We start from the raw sequence: 18,188 nt of genomic DNA on the forward strand, positions 1-18,188 counted from the left end.
GCTTAGTCACAAAATAATACATCATAAAGTCATTTATACATTTTGTAAACAGGATTGATCCGTAGTAGAAGGACAAAGTAGTCATCCCGTCCCCTTCCCAAGTTTCATTGTTAAAGTGCTTTGCAGTAGCTTCTATCACAAATCCATCTGTCGTGTCAGGTTACTCTACAGCAGCTCGCCCATAAAGACAAAGCCGCCTGCGGGCCCGTGATGGATGGCTGGCATTATTTTTATCACTGTAACATAATCAGCGCGTGTCTTTGCGGGCTGGCCGTTCTGGCAACACAACTATAAATACCGATGTGCCGTATCTCCAGCTATCATGTGTGACGGGAGGAGGCCAGAGATCACTTTGCGCGTGAAATATGCACAACTTATCAGGGCATCCACGGCACACACAAATGGATTGGTGACATCATTGCAAAGTGTCAACAGTCTCTAATGTGGTTGTGAGAATAAATTCAGTGTAAGTCCTCACCTGCTGATAAATTGTGGATTGTTTTTTTCTAAAGAGGGCAACATGGTGGAGGAAGGTTTGAATCCTGCCTCCGGCCTTCTCGTGTAGATTTTGGATGGTAAATCTTTCAGAGATGTGAATATGAGTATTTGTCTCTACGGTATGTGCCCTGTGATTAAAATTGATCTCTAGGGACTTATAGTTCTAGAAAAATAAAAAAACTGATGCTAAGACGGCGGCACGGTGGTCGACTGGTTAGCACGTCCGCCTCACAGTTCAGAGGTCGTGGGTTCGATCCCGGCTCCGGCCACCCTGTGTGGAGTTTGCATGTTCTCCCCGTGCCTGCGTGGGTTTTCTCCGGGCACTCCGGTTTCCTCCCACATTCCAAAAAAAAACATGCATGGTAAGTTGATTGGACTGTCTAAATTGCCCCTAGGTGTGATTGTGAGTGCGGATGTTTGTCTCTGTGTGCCCTGCGATTGGCTGGCAACCAATTCAGGGTGTCCCCCGCCTACTGCCCAAAGACAGCTGGGGTAGGCTCCAGCACGCCCGTGACCCTTGTGAGGATAAGCGGTATGGATAATGAATGAATGAATGAATGATGCTAAGACCAATAAATGTAATTTAAAGCCCTTGCTCCTTATTCAAAATAAAGATTGCTTTTGTGACATATTTAATGATAGATACATAGATAGAACAATAGACAAATATATGGATGGACATACAGATAGTACAAGCAAAGTGACAGTTGCAACAACAATGGCCAAAAAGTTCCCCGCCCTTCTGGATGCTTTTTCCTATGACATAAAATGACAAAGTTTCTCCTGTTCAGAAAATGTAATTGCGGGACGGAACCCTTCAACGAGCCCAGCAGGAATCGTGTCTTATTACTTTTGAGACGCATTCCAGCGCAAGCGGTTCATTTGTTACTTTCTTTAGGCCGCTGACGTTCCCCGTTGTGAAAAGGTCACGTCGCACAGACACTGGAAGAGCAGTCCATGCATGCACAGGTCATGTTGCGGATGGCAAGAAGGCAGTTGACTTCTATGAATGGAATCCATCCATCTGTTTTCTATATCATTTATTCTCATCAGGGTTGCAGCTGAGCTGAAGCTTATTCCTTCAGATTTTTGGTGAGAAACAGCAAATATCCTGCACCAGTTGCCTGTCAATCACCAAACTATGAGAAATATCTTCATAGTCTTTGTAGAGCCCACATGAAATACTTTGTTTCAGATGGAACCTGCTAGCGAGCCGGGCTCACTTGGGGAGCATTTCCTTGTGAAAACATGAAGTCCAAATTAATAAGGTCGAACTTGACGAGTAAGGGGGTTCTGGAATACGTCGGGTGTCCGATTTGTTTGAGAAGACCTGCTGGCCCACACCTGTGGAGCTGCAGTTCTGATCGCATGCGACACCTCCCTCCGGAGCAAGGTGTCTGGACTTGCTCAGGGCTGGATGATAATTACGCTAACTGCTAATTGCTAATGACCGACCAATTATGTGAACTTATACAAATAAAGGACGGCCAATTCCCCACGCAACAGCACCGCACGCATCTCGTGTCCTTCATTCTGCTGGATCGACCATGACCGGATCTCCAGGTCTGCGTGCCCCCATACAACTCCCCCGCTTATTTTCTCCAATGGCCGAGTCTATTAACAGACACAATCGTGGGCTCCATGTTGGCGCCCCGATGAGTTTGGCCTCCTCGAACCCCCCACGTTCCCCGCCCCCCTGAGTGATTCAATCCAAATCCTCGGCTGGCTGATACCTCCTGACCCCTTTTGAAAGTCTCCGTCTCAGCACTCCCTCTGCTGAGATTGAGAACTCCTCTCTGCTTGAGCACCTCACAACCCCCCCCCCCCCCCACCCCTCCCAATTGCACCCCCTTTCCAAGGCCCCCCACCACCGGCTCCCTGCATGGCCCAGGTGGAAAACGGCTGAAGTGGCGTATGGGAGATTTGCCTCGGGTTCAATCCACACAGTGTGGTAAGAGCAAGGTGACTTCCTCCCGCCGAGGAGGAGGAAGCTGCGAAGGCATCGGCGAATAAAAAAAGAGGGAAAAAGGGAGCATGAGGTGCGAGAAAATGTAATTATTCATCCAGCACATTTCCAGTCTAATAACGTGAGGAGGCTAGGACACGCTGAGATGAAACACTCACTGGATTTCAGTTTCCAGAGAAGGACATGGAGCAGTTCCTGCTCTTCTTCCGGACTAATTATCCTGATGTTGTCTACCTCGTGATGGCGTGCAGCGGGACGTCGAATCGCCGACTGCAGAAATTGTCAGGATGTTTTAATCTGAGTATGCAGATGTAATTGGTTGTTGATTCATTAGTTGAGATTCTTTTTCCGCTGGGATTGTACATAAACATTTGACTTAGTTGAGCTTCTGCCCTTCAGGCAATGTTGTTGTCAGCAATGATTAACTTTGACGTCTTTGCATTGACTTAACCCTTATGTACTGTTCATTTCCGATGCGGTTCATTTTGTTTTCCACACACACAAGAATGTCCGCATAATACTTGACTTCTGTTGCTTAGGTTTAGTCAATTACTGTATAAACATTCTTATTCTGTTGTTCTATCACTGTTTGGAGATTCCCTCAGGACATTTGAACGACCAGCAGGTGCACGTTGTTCATGTTGTTGCATTGTGCATGTTCTTGGGACATTTTCAAGGTCCCCCGTGAAAGACGTCCCCACTGCCCCATGAAAATACATAACATGACTAGCACTGTTTGGAGGTTCCTCTATGACCCTTCCCGATTTGTCAAGCCTCAGTGTACACAAACTTTGAAGCAGCTGTAAAAACGAAAGACATCTGTAAAATTTCTATTTTTGCATATTTTGAGCCACTCAAGCAAAAGTCATTGAATTTCAGAGTGAGAGCATAACATTTAGGGTCTTTTTTTGTAGCAATCAAATGTGACCCAACTAGAATGTTATGGATAATGACAGTGAGATGAGGTTGTGACGGTTCAACCGGCGTTCACGTCTCTTCCAAGCCAAAACCTGTGGGATGTGGTTTGGGAATTATATCGGTTTGGGCCATGTGTTCCATCAGTTGCTGAAAAATAAAATCCAGCGGTAGAGCGCAGACCAAATGCATTGACATTTGTAAAAATTTTCTTCTGACATATTGATAGTTTTCCTACTGCTTATAGCTCCTCATAGTCAGTGGGGGTTAACTGTGAGCCACCATTAGCATCAGAGCCGCACGGCGTGACACTGACAGCTGACACTGACGCGGCCTGCAAGGTGAACGGCAAGCCGAGACCCCCCCAGAGGCCGAGAGCCGCGTGTTTGATGCGCGCCTCTGTTTCCTTTGTGGTCACTGGCCGAAGCTTTCTCCAAACGGCCCACTTCCTCGACACATGTAGATGACTTTGACCTTGTCACTGCACCTCACCACAAGCAGCTCCACCACCCCCCACCAATCCTCACCAAGTCTCCCTCCCAACCCCAACACCTTCAAGGCTGCACTAAGGCCAGATACCTGAACATCTAATCACATAAAAAAACGCAGCAGGAGTAAAAAAAAAACAAAAAAACAATCCTAAATCCATTCATCATTTTTATTATTGCTGATTGCACGAGGCGACATCTATTGCCTCAAATTGTCTTGTGTGGGTCCATGTTTGATTAAACTATAATATTTGTATTTTGTACAATGTTCTAAAAAAAGAGTGCCAACCTTGCCCTTAACAATATAGTAACTAATTGCTGCAGCCTCACTCTGACTTGTGTTGGTCCATTTTAGCACCTGCCTCATGACCTTATATGATTCCATGACAAAGACAAAGATAATACTAATTATTTTTGTACAGTCTTCTACTAAATGAGGGCCACTGTACCAAATACAGTGTGATGTATGATCAAGCTTAATCCATCTATAAACAATCTCTTCCTTGCTTGTTGTCATGCGCAGAAATCACTTAAAGGCCTTCTGGTTGTCTGTGATGTGGTAGTTGAGTTCCGAGTGGCGCTCCAGCCGTGGAGACTTTGGCAGCCAAAGACGTACATCTGCTGCACAACATCAGGCCTTATTTGCGTAAACAAAGAGCATGCAAACAACCATTCCGGCACACTCATTCATTTGCTCGCCACTGCAAACATATTGTCATTATGGTGGGCTCCCCCCTCATCACCCAACACACACACGCACATACACGCGCACACACCCATCACCATTTTTTATTTGAATGAGTAACTCCGGCGCCCACATATACACACAAGGCCAATTCCAGCTTGGACAACACGTTTTCATGTTCCAGTTTATGTGTGTGATGGCTGTTATGTCCACATGTCGGCAAACCACATGGAGGCTGCCCGGATGTGTTAATGAGGTGAAAATGTCACTTGACATAACACAGTCTAGGGGGAAGCACTCACCGCCTGACATTCCATGTCACATTGAGAGCTGTTCCTAATATAATGACTCTCTTCATGTACCAGAAGCCTTCATACCGTACATCCATTTATCCATTTTCTCTAGTGGATTTAAAATGTCTACAGACCCGTGCTGAAAGGCCATATTTTCGATATATTGACAATTAAATGATCACATTCAAACTTAAAGTCTGATTGAACGCCAATGAAGTTTAGTTGTTCTAGTGGGCTTTTTCTGACTTTGGCGGCCTTAGTCAAGGTGAAGGGAATTCTGAACAGTTCAATCAGGAGTCAGTGCTGGCAAAAAACCTTCCTGTCAGGAAAAGCCTCCTAAAATATCTAGACTTCATCAAAGACACTTTCAGCGCTGGCAGGTATGCGCTGATGCTCATTTAACACGAGTTTGAATATGATTGGTTAATTCTGAAGGCAACCACGTTATATCCGATGTTTATTTTCACTTCCCTTCTCACTAAGATAAACACATTTTTGATTGACTTGTACAGGTTATAGGCCACATTAATAGTATAAAAAGCTTTAAAATGATCAAATGAAATTAAACGAATAGGTGTGTGATGACTTATTCGATCCACTGTAGCTATGTGTGGCAGCGTGCTCATCAACCCACTTGTCGTTGTTAGCTTCACCTTTCCAAGCCTTCTCTTCTACATTTAATACAGACGTCCACCTGCAGTGATCGTCATTTGCATTATTTCCGCTTTTTTGACGTGAAGGAAGCGGCACGGTGGATGATGTCCTGTCACTTCTGATGACATCAGAATTCCACATTATTCCCAGCAGCATGTGCATGTGTGTGTATAATCAAATGTTCTTGTCAAAGGAGTGGACGTATAACCTGCCCCGGGCAACGTCTCCTTGGGGGGGGGACACGCGATTCCACCTGGCAAGGTGTTGTCGGTGTCCATTAGGCCAACAACCAATCAGGATTAATTGGGACGTACGCCCTCCTACGGCGTTTGTGCAGCCTGGAAGCTTTTACGCAGGCTGCGTAAAAGCTCAGTGTGTTCGTGAAATAATGCATGAATTCATTTCAGAGCGCCGTGGAGTGCTTACGAGATGAGACGTGTCGGAACAAGAGCACTATTTTATTTTTTCCATTTTGTTTCTCTCTTAACAGGAAATATCAACGTGACAGTGGTGAATGCTAATGCGCACGTAGGGAGGCAGCTCTTTAATTCAGCTGCCATCTGTTTGTTCTTCCATTTTGTTCAACTTCCATTTTATTTATCTGCTAACATCCTTTTTATTACTTTTGGATTGACACGGTTAATGCCGCTGCACTTTGCGAGAAAACAAAACGTTGTTTACATTTTCTTGTGCCTTTTCATTTGCATGACAACTGAATGGATGTGCACACAAAAGGAAGACGTTTAAAACGACATGACATGAAAGCCTAGAGAGTCAACCGCCTTAAAAGGCAGTTCATTTGACCTGCTGGACTATTGTGTCAGGTGATAACAGTAGATTTTATGGACTTCGCCTTCATTTGTTTGTTATCGACTCGAGTGAGTCAACACTGGAAGAGGTTGACTGGCATTGGTCCATCAAGCGAGTCGTTAAACTTAAATTTCCGCCAGTATACTCTTAAAAGGGACATGCTTGTGATTATGGACTGCCATGTGGATGTATACTTGCCTGGAAAAAATAAAAACAATATTGATGCATGGAAATATCTCCATAAGCACATAGTATGAAACATTAGAGCCTTGAGCTTTGTGCTTAAATGCTACACGTGAAACAAAGTGGTCTGTTTTGTTGCTAGCCGGCTCAATTACCCCGTGACCTTCATTAAGTCAAGGTCACACCGAGCTAGCTTCACAAAGAGCAGATGGCGTCCAAACGACAGTCTAATTGGCTGCTTATTTATTGACGACGTAAGAACGGGTCAATTAAGGTAATGGTTTGTTTCCTTGGTGATGCTCATTTACAAATCTGTGACTGGTTCATTTGTTTAAGTCAAGAGCAGAGCACGCTTTGTCTCTTTTTGCCTTTATACAACGAGCTAACATGTCATATGGATCGTTTGTGTGTCCGTCATCATAATGCTGCTGATGTTTTACTGTATGGACAAATATTTTGAAATTAGCTATGTGTATAAGCTAAAACACGAAGAAAAATGTAAAGTGAAAAAACTGAATAAAAACAAAAAAAAAGTGAAGAAAAAAATACCGGAAATGGAAAAAAAGGTGGCGTTTGAGCAAAGGTATTAGGACACCTACAGGAAGTGGCATCTGTACAAAATAACCCAAACCCATTCAAGCATTCCCTAAGTAGGAAACGTCAAAGACGTCTCCCTCAAGTTGATTCCAAGTTTCACTGTCAAGCTCACAGACGACTTTGAAGGTGGATCCACGCGGTGTCTCACTTCCCCAGACAGAAAGAACTTCTTGCCTTTCTCCGCGGCGAGCTGCGGTTTTCCACCGGGTGCCAGCGTGATTCCTGGCACCTTGTCCTAATGAGCAGCTCGCTCTTGGCACCGCCTTCCCTCCTCCTGCCTCCCCCCACTTGATTGTGTTTATTTCTTCATTAACTCTTGTCTTGCTCAGTTTAGAGCGACGGGAATGGCGGCGCAGTCTCTCGCCGGCGTTGAAGGGTAATGGGCCCACCCACCGGCTGACGGATCTAAAAGGGTGATTAACGAACACCCCGGGGAGAAAAGCGCCAGGCGGGCGGGCTGCTGCGCCGGTTGTCTTTGTTCCTCTTGCTGTCGTCAGACTTTCTCCTTTTTACTTTTTTGCCTTTGAGAAGCAAAACTCAGTCACGTCATCTGCCATCACTGGAAAGCTTGGCCCAACAGTGGAAGAAGGAGGCTCGGAATTCTTGATCCTTAGTTTATTTTATGTTTCAGAAGGAACTGAAAGATGTGCCACTCCAAATTGGACTTACCTTCTGTAAAATCCCATATAAAAACAATCACTAGAAAATCGATATAGCAGGCATTCTACAGAATCATTATTATCATTAGAACTGGCTTACAACGTCAACAAAGTAGAGCTCATGTAGCTTTCACAAGGTAAGATAGATTTTTCTTGTTGGCAGACAGGCGGGGCCGCGTCCATCAATCTGGATGAGGCGGCGTGGCGAGCCTCGTACGTCCTCAAGACAAGAGCGGTGTGAAACAAGGAGGCCTATTTCACTGAGCTATATTTAATGTGCAGGTTGATGGCTTCTAAAAATATGACGCACTTACATTTCTTCACCTGCCACTCGTTCCACTTCGACGCTCGGGATGAGCTCACTCGCGCCTCAATTCCAGGGGGAGAGCATCATCTCCTATTAGCACAGCATCATCCCATTAGCATCCTCGGCCACGCCGCCCATCACTTGCATCAACCAGCATGGATGGTGGACATTGTTGGGTTAGGGTAAACCCAAATTTGGAGCCCTACCTTCAAACCATCCACAATCTTTTTTTTTACACTCTAACCTTGACTCTGCACCGTATTATGATGTGTGGACAGAAAGTAGCCTACTTGGAAATATGGCTTTGTTAGTTATGGTGACGATGATGGTGGTGAAGTGAAAGCCTAAGGAGATCAAAGATAGGAAGGGTTAAAGTCCAGATGGCAAGGGGTTAAATGTTGCCAGCCTCCTTTTTGTAAGATGACAAACAAGCCCAGCTAATAATCCCCCCACCCCCTTCATCATCTGCAAGCTTTCTCCCATCACGGCAGGATTACGAGAAAAGTGTTGTTTCCCAAGCGGCATGTGGTGTTTCTGTTGAGGACGAACATATGCAAACACGACATCTGTCACGCCACTTGAGGGACACGACGATTGTTCTTGTTGTGCTTATTGTGCTAATGGCGATAAGCCGCCAGCACCACGTTGATCCTTGGCCATTCTGCAGCTCCGAATATCGGTCGCTTTTTCAACACAGCTTCGTGCGTGAGCTTGACAATGACGGTATATCAATGCTATAATATGACACTATTATTGTTCTTACGGATTGTGATTAGATGGAGGCGACGCATACGTTCAGTTCATTAGGATAATTTGCTCTCCGAGATAAACACTCCCCTCCACTTCCACTTCATTTGATTACAAGTGGGAAATCAAATAGTCACAACACCCACACTTAATCAACATCATCATCCAAAAACAACAAGAAAATCTAAAACACAAACTACAGCAACACCAATACCAACAGCAAGAACACCATGAAAAAAGCACACTAACCAGCACTAATGAAAAGCAAAACACCAACAACACCTACACCAGCATCACCATCAACAACAACAATAACAAAAGCAACATCAACAATGGCAGTGTCGATGACGTTTGACACTTTCAAACTGCAGTAAGCAGAAAGTGAAGCTCATTGGCGCAACGTGTGATCTGCGATCACCATCGTAATTTCTGTTTGTAGCAAGCCATGCCATGCCAATATGTAGCAGCTCGGTCAATACAAACATGACATTTTGCTGCAGAAGAAGAAAAAAAACACATGTAGGTCTGTGTTTTTACCTAAACGACTATGGCTGGAGGCACGACAGAGAACTTTCAATTCACTTAGCAGTGGGAAAAAAATGGAATGTAATTTGCCGGCTGGAAATTGGCCATTGTCTTGTGCAAAATTGCTCCATTCAAGCGCTGACATTCAAATGACATTGGTGTAAGTCTGCCGGCTGTGCAAGGACACGACGAGGGGGAGGAGAAAAAAAAGACATTCTACACTAAAAGAATCTTTTTTTGCACTCATAAAAAGATGGAGTTTGAGTCATAAGCGACTGCAGTGAATGGCACTTGTTTTTCACTGCAAAAACTATCACGCACCTCAGATGGGCCTTTCTTTGGGGCTTTTTTTTCTATTAAGCCTTGCTTTTTGCGCTCTAATATTTGCACATTTCTAATATGTGCTCATTGACATTTGGATTTCCCTGAGAGTTGTGCGGGCAGCTTGCCACTTTCTCTCCCTCTGAGCATGAATTTCAAAATTGAAAAAGCAGGCAAAAATGACCTTAATCCGCGCCGCTGTGCCGCGGCAAACTTTAGAGCTCTGCGGGGAGCGGGTTTACCGCCACCATCTGTTGCCGTTTTTTCATTAACAAAATCTATTTCTTCATTTAGCCGTGCATGCTCAGACAATGCCGCCACTCCCGCAGCGCCACTAAATCCTGGATAGGAAAAGAATGACGATGCCAACTTGCCACCGAGCGAAAGCTTTCAGATTAACGCTGTAATTGCAGGTATAATTCCGGCTCGCTCGTCCGGGATTACAACTCATACGAAGGAAGCATGGGATGGACGGACGCTTTCATCCGATCTCGCCATGTTGTGGTCAAAAACGAGGTCCGGATAAAAGCAAGCAGTTGTTTGGAGGTTTATGATTACCATAACATCAAAGATAATTTATTTTAAGTTATTGCGTTATTCAGCAGATGAAATCATATAGTTCTGTGTTTAAATGTACAATGTTTAATTGTCTTTTTGCTGTATACTCTGTTGGAATGTGTTGCTGCGTCACATGTATAAAATAGCTTGTATTACCATAACAGTAGTGCTAATTTGTGTTAGCTAATTTTGGGAGTTTCAAATTGTATGCTAGCATTACGGTGACGAATTATGTGGTTTTGTTTGAACATTTTCATGCTTATAATAGACAATGTTTAATTGTATTGTTTTATGTCAGTCTTGCACTAAGTAATTACAGCAACACAGTAAATAATTCCTCAGCTAAAGGTGTTTTTGCATCTTGCATGAAGCTAATGTAAGTGCTTTTTGAAGACTGAATCCACTCTCTGGACACGCGGAGAGTCAACTCACAAAGTTTAAAAGCTCCTGACCCAAAGAACCTTCCTGCCGAGTCAACAAAAACAAGCGTTTAAACCTCCGACTTAAAGGCTTCCACAACACTACATCTTGCTCAGTGTTTATGCTGTAAAAAACGACAAGTAGAGATCAAGTTTTCTTTCTGTTCCCCTGATGATTTTTTTAAAGTAGCCTTTATTCACCCCTCCACAGCCGCTCTGGTGGAGTGAGCATACATCATGTCAGCATTCCCTGATAGCCGTATTGATTTCACATTCCAGATCCCTCAAACTTCTGCACAGTGCCACTAACTGAGACGGATATTTTCCCAATTGCTCCGAATAGATCATTAGCCAATCGGAGAAGATGGACCATAAGCCGGGATGGATCCATACGCCAGATTGAGGTGGGGGTGGTGGTATCAGGCAGGAGAAAATCCTGACAATCTACAATGTGTGTGTGTCCTTCTCCCTCAGCGAGAGTGCTGGAACAACAGCTGCTGCGTGAAATGTTTATGATAAATATAAGGAAGCTGAGGGCTTGGTAATAAGTCGCAGCTGCTCCGCCGAAGAAGATGACGGACGCAGCGCCATCCCAGGAAAGTGCCGCTCTAAATCCTCCAATCTGACGGTTTGCCCTCCGAGGATCTCTGGAGCCGTATCGCGGGGGACCATCTTCCCTCTGGGATTGGCTGACGTCCTGATGGCTTCCTGCATCTCGGGACAAAGAAGCTAATAATTCCATCAAGGGGCGAGGAGTAGGAAATAAAATATGCCACGCAGATGAGCAGGCCTGCTTATGCGCTTCGTTTTCTCCGATGCAATTACAGCGGGCCATCATGTGAGCCTTTATCTCCGTCATACACACGCACATACACTCTCTCTAACACACATTTGCAGACATTCACTGGAACACACACGTCTGTCAACGTGTGCATCATAAGCAAATGAAACCGGAAGGAACAGAAGTGTTCCATTTCAATTAATTTTCTGTAAGAGTACAATCGTGCGTCACAAAGAAGAGGACCTTGAGACAAACAAATAAATGAGAGAATGTCCCGTGAGTCATCTGGCATATTTTTGGATCAAGCTTTCTTTCTCTCTCCCGCTATGCTAATTGCTCGCTCTCAGAATTACGATCAGGATTTTTTTGTTTTTGCGCAACATAAAAGAGGAATTTGCCATGGAATGACGCTACAGAAAGGGTACAGGTATGACAAGAATCCAGGAGTATTTGACGGTAAAGTCGGACAATTTAGAACTCAGAACTAGAGACATTTGTTTTTTGGGCTCTGTGTCATCATTTTGAAACTGCTATTCCAAGATACCATGGAAGTTATGTGACGTCGGCTCACATTCATCACAGCACCAAATTGTTTCATTGTTTTGGTTTCATAACATCACAAAGTGTAAATGTAGGATTGGCACACACACAATGACTTTCAACAGCTTTGCCAAAAAGGCAAACAACGTACTTGGACTCATCACAAAGACTACATGCAGAAGTCCAAAATAACTAAGTTCAAGGTTCCAAAATAAAGAAGTCTGAAAAATGGCTTGACTTAACTTTTACTTGCACAGCAATCAAACAATGAACTGAAAGGAACCAGTTAATTAAATACAAACAAACTGAGGACACAACAAGCAACACCTGGATAAGACACAAGCGGCAGAGGGAGCTGATTGGTTGACACAAGGGACCTGGTTGGACCAGTGCAGGTGGACACAAAAGCCTAACGAGGCAGACATGGAAAACATGACAAAACAAAAATTGAAACCAAAACCAAAAATCATCAAAAACCCAGATCAAAACAGTATCAGACAATGACTAATTAGTCTGGAAGACATTTTGTGTTTGTTTTAAGAGTATTACTACTGTTCAAGACAACAAAAGAAACACAATGACAGAATGTGTAATAAGCACTAAAGTCCAAGTTGTGTATACAACAGAGTATAGTGTCTAGAGTTTTGTTCTATTATTATAAAGCTGACGATTGTGGCCTTTAGTCATCCACTTAATGACTTTGACAATGATGCTAATTAAGAAATAGGTCAACATGTGGTGCAGTCAATGACAGGCTGACTCCTACTGCTGACCCATACCGCTAATGCCGCACGTTTAAGCTTTGGCACATGACAAATAGCCAATCAGGTGGCCGCAAATCACCCTCCAATCGTGGCGGTGCACAGCTAATCATATCCCAGCTAATCGCGTTGTTGATTAGCCCAAATTAAACGTCTCGAGGTAGTGCGGTGGTGACTACAATGCGGTGGAAATTATAATCAAGCCTATTGGTGGGCAGTGAGACCTTGCGAGGTGCTAATCAAGCTCCTGCAGATGTTGACTGTGACTGCGGCAAACTGCCTTCGTTGGGCTGAACGCACTTGGACAAGTGTGCACTTTAACTGGATTGTGCAAAGACTTCACCTTAGACTTCATCAATGACTTGATTGTTGATTTCATCTGTGGTATCAATTAATTCATCAATGGCTTCATCAGTGACTTCAATAATGTCGTCACTGACTTCCTTGACTTCACAATGACTTAAATCGATTCCTCACTGACTTCAGTGATAACCGCATGAGTGACTTCAGCATCAATGATGTCATCACTGACTTTGAAATTATTTCATTCATAACAAGAAATGACTTCTTCTGTGAATTCTTTAACATCATCAATCAATTCAATGATGTCATTAGTGATTTCATTGACATCATCAATGACTTCATCAATCGATTCAATGACTCAAGATCAGTGACTTCAGCAATGTTGTCAAAGAATTAGCCAACAATCACATCAGTGACTTCAGCATCAATTATGTTATCGGTGATTCCAATGACTTCTAAATGACCTCATCCGTGACAACGGCAATAACTTCCTCAGTGAATTATTCAATAACTTCAGGGATTTCATTTACTTATTTGGTTCATCGATTAATTTATCAACATCAGTGACTTCATTAATGAGGTCATCAGTGACTTCAATGATCCTTAATTACTTAAGCCATGATATGCTCAATGACTTCCTCAGCGATTTCATTAATGACATCATCAGTGACTTGGTCAATGACTAAACCAGTTCACCAATGGCATCGGCTTCATCAATGATGTCAACAGTGACTTCATGAGAGACTTTATCAATTACATCATTAGACAATGAGGACTACTTGTCTGTTCTAGCGTGTTCTGTGCATTGGTGAATTTTTGGACTTTGACACATTGTGCTTTTGTGGAGGTGTCAGTGTCTGCTCCAAAAAGCCGACAAGAGTTAAGTTTACAAGAATAGGGCCCAGTAAATCAGTTCCACTTGCTGAGTTGTGGCTCTGGAACACATCAGGTTTCTTCTACTTCTTCTTTCTTAGTGGCAGATGAGAAAAAAGGTCAAGCAAGCTAACGGGTGGCAAAGCCAGCCAGTGGGCTGGAGGGACTCAGTCTGACATCGGTGGCCATAAATGGTCTTATTTATGAAAATATGCCATCCAACTAGACGGCCCTGGGGCTGTAAAGGCGGCCGAATTATTTATGGGCTACATTTTGGAGGAGAGCGTGATGCATGTCCACTGGCCTTCTTCTGTGGCACCGCTCTAATGCTTTGATGAATGGCCGTTATCTGCAGCCTGTAGAGTATGACGGCCATCTGCCGCTGACTCCTTCAGGGCCAATTGGAGACGTCGGCCAATGTGGGTCAGCTCAGGTGCGGCCGTTTGAGCGGCGGAGGTCACCGACCGCCAGCAGTCGGCCCATCTCGCCACGCGTCGGCCCAGGCCGCACTGACCCCTTATCGGCGCCGACAGAAGTCCGTCTGTGGTCTCAATCGCAGGCTCGCCAGGCAGGGATTGACACACTTTAGCTTTTCTGCACACTCATGTCTCATAGGAGCCTCGGGGGGGAAATCCACGGTCGCTTTGGACGGGAGGTTCAGCCAAGAGCTGATAATAACGCCACTCGACCACTGAATTTAACACAAGACAATTATTTCTGATTAGTTGAGTCTTATCTCGGCAGCACGGTGGTCGACTGGTTAGCACGCCCGCCTCACAGTTCAGAGGTCGTGGGTTCCATCCCGGCCCCGGCCTCCATGTGTGGAGTTTGCATGTTCTTCCCGTCCCTGCGTGGGTTTTCTCCGGGTACTCTAGTTTCCTCCCACATTCCAAAAACATGCATGGTAAGTTGATTGGACTCTCTAAATTGACCCTAGGTGTGATTGTGAGATGTTTGTCTCTGTGTGACCTGCGATTGGCTGGCAACCAATTCAGGGTGTCCCCTGCCTACTGCCCGAAGACAGCTGGGATAGGCCCGAGCACGCCGCGCGACTTTTGTGAGGATAAGCGGTATCGATAATGGATGGATGGATGAGTCTTATCTCATTCTGACTCGCTGTGGAATTTGAGTTTTTGTACATTTGTCTCCTTGCACCAAAGCAGTAAAAGATATACGTTACATAGAGTAAAACCGTACATGATATACAGTTAAACTACACTCTAAAAACAGTTGGGTTAAAAATACAAAAAAAAATTGGTCAAAAATGGACTGATCCACTACTTGGGTCAAGTTGACCCAAATCTCTGCGTTGTTTTAGCAGAAAACAAACAGTTTTGTACAAAACAATGCAAGAATTTGGGACAAATTGACCCAAGTAGTGGATTGGTCCATTTTTGACCCAAAATTGTGCTATTTTTCACCCACATGCATTCCATACTGTACATTATAACATTGCCTACAGTAAAACTACATTAGATTGAAAATAACCTACATGACATGAGTTAAGCTACATTATATGCAGTACAGTAAAACCACATTACATACAGTACAGTAAGACCTTGAGGCGGTTGTCTATGGCTCGCCTTCTCATCTCTACGAGAAGAAGATTTGTCGTATTGTAAGACACTTCCTGGTGTCAGGTGTGTGGATGGAGTGCTACCTGCAGGCGCTAAATGGTTAAGTAGCTTTGTTTGCTCCCCCGGGGGGGCATCCACAACCTTTTTTTTCCCCTCTCCCCGGACCCGGCCGGCAATTAATCAAGCGGCGGTGACACGGTGGCTGCTGGATGCACTCAAGGACAGCTTTGAGACGCATTAGGCCAAGTAGCTGCCAGTCCCAGGACGAGATCGCCCACGCCCCCTGGGGGGCGAAGGACAAGGGCGGAGGGAGGGGAGGTTAGTGTCTGATGTTAACCACTCAGCCTCTCGCTCCTCTCATCTTCATGTCTTTTGCATGACTCTGAAAACATTAGCCAGCTTTTGCCTATGCGGTTGTGAAGCCGAATTTGAAACCCTAATTGTTGTTTGAAACCACAATGCTTGGCTACAAACTAATTTAAAACACCAAATCTGGCCTAAGAACACAATTTCAAATAGAGCAATACAAGCCATTAAAATAGGACACAAGAAAACAAGAAGTAATCCAAATAAAAACCAACAAAACCTGACCTTGACTTGAAACCCTAACTTGAAGCCTGAACCCTAGTTCGAAACACTACCCTAGTTTGTAAACCTTAAATTAAAAGGTGCTTCAGCTTGTTGTTAGCATCCGATGCTAACCACTCAAGCCTGCTGCTGTCCGTTGAAACGATTTAATTACGACGGGGATAAATCTCAATCAGCTGAACGGTGAGGATGCACCAACACGTGCTGCTGATGGCCCAGCCCGATACTCCCGACACACCCGCCACTCAATCACAAAACAACCATCTCCTCCCCCTGCCCCCCTAATCCGCGGCGTCCTTGCTAATCAGCGCCACCATCGGGCCATGTCATCAGAACCTCCTCCGTCGTTGTCACATGACGACTCACTCGTATCATCGGCAGCGCAAACAAATCAAGGCCACTCAATGCAGCTCAGATGAGGTTTCCTGCCGCGTGGCTGAATTGAGACTGAGTGCGTTGGGGGGGAGGATGGGGTTGGCCTGAGTTAGTGGTGTGGTAAACAGGTGGCGGCGTGGGCGGCTTGCCAAGTTATGTGCCAGCAAATGGACTAAAATGTCCAAACAGATGTCGTGCAGCGCGGTGCCTTGATTGGAGCAATGCTCAGCTTTTAAAGCGCACTCGAGCGTAGCACAAAGCTGCCAAAACACAAACAGAATGGCTTGGTCTTTTGAAACCCTAATTCGACAGCCTAACCCTTGCATGAAACTCAAATTTGAAACCTGGTTTGATTCCCTAATTTTAAATTCCAGCACAGTGTTGAAAGCCTCAATTAAAGCCTTACTGTTGTCTTAAAGGCCTTATTTGAAACCCTAACCCTGGTTTCAAACCCTAGTTCAGTCTAGAAAACCCTACCTTAACACCCCAACCCTAGTTTGAGAATATACTTTGGAAAAATAACCCTTGTTGGTTTAGAAACTTAATTTGAAACGAAATTGGAAATCGAAAAATCTAATTTAGTTAACCTAGAACCCAAATTTCAAAGCGCAATTTGAAACCCCAACACTTGCTCAAAATTCTAATACTTGCTGGAAACCCTGATTTGAAACACCAACCCTGGTTTAAAACCCTAATCCAGGCCAGAATCCATATTTTGAAACCATAATCATTGTTTAAAACCCTGTCCTGAACCCATAAACTTGGTAGAGCTGTCAATATTGATTCATATTCGATTCAATAGATTATCCGAACAACTCTTCCATGAAATAATCAAGTAATCGGAATCCCAGTCACGAATGACAACGTCCTAGCGGCTATGCTAGAGGGGCATCATTTTAAGGAAGTCAACATGCATGACAGAGAGCAACCAATCACAAGAGAGGCCGGAAAACAAGCTGCAAACTGACAGTGTGAGGACGATGATTGCGTGATATAATTGCCATTTTGGGCTTTAGTTATGCTTTTAAGGGTGTGTATGTGTGTTTGTGTGCGAGTGTGTTAGGAAGAGGCAGCAGGTCTGCAGATGAAATTGATGCGACCTTGAGCGTGCGGCAGGTAATTGCAGGGAACAGGCGTGTAACTAACGAGCATGTTGGGCACCGCCTATGAGCTGAGGACGCCCCACTGAGAATGCGCCCGCAATTACCAGGAAGTGCCACCACACACGGGGTGCCGTCGCCTTCAGGTGACCTTCACAGCAACTCACCGCAATATGAGTCAAAACCCGAACCCTGGATTGGAGCGCTCCGACTTTCTTAAAACTTTCATCTGAAACCCAATTTTAAAACCCAAATTCATATCTAATTACAGTACAACATTTCTATGTAGAATGCAGAACCCCACTAAAGCTTAAGTAAGAATTAAAAACTGAAAACATTCCCCATAGCTTTGTGTTTGGGTTCGTTTGTCCATCTATTTGTTGGTTAGCAGGCTACTCCCTGGTGCATGGAGGACGGAGAACAGATGGGAGGTGCCATTAGGACTCTGAGGGTTGGACCCTTCTAGTGGTCCCATCTTGACTCAGACAGCCAGATCATTACCAAAATGGATTGAAATAGAACTGGTAGGTTAATGTTTCATGAGGCATATTGACTTCTGTGAAAAAAGCTCCAAACCAAGCAAGTGACTTTTGTGGTTCCGAGCGATAATAATGAGATTGAAAAGATAATTTTATTTTTTGAATGATTTGATGAAACCAAGCGGA

Source organism: Filicampus tigris, chromosome 21, assembly GCF_054856515.1.
Source record: "Filicampus tigris isolate MCC_2025a chromosome 21, RoL_Ftig_1.0, whole genome shotgun sequence".
Classification (NCBI taxonomy): domain Eukaryota; kingdom Metazoa; phylum Chordata; class Actinopteri; order Syngnathiformes; family Syngnathidae; genus Filicampus; species Filicampus tigris.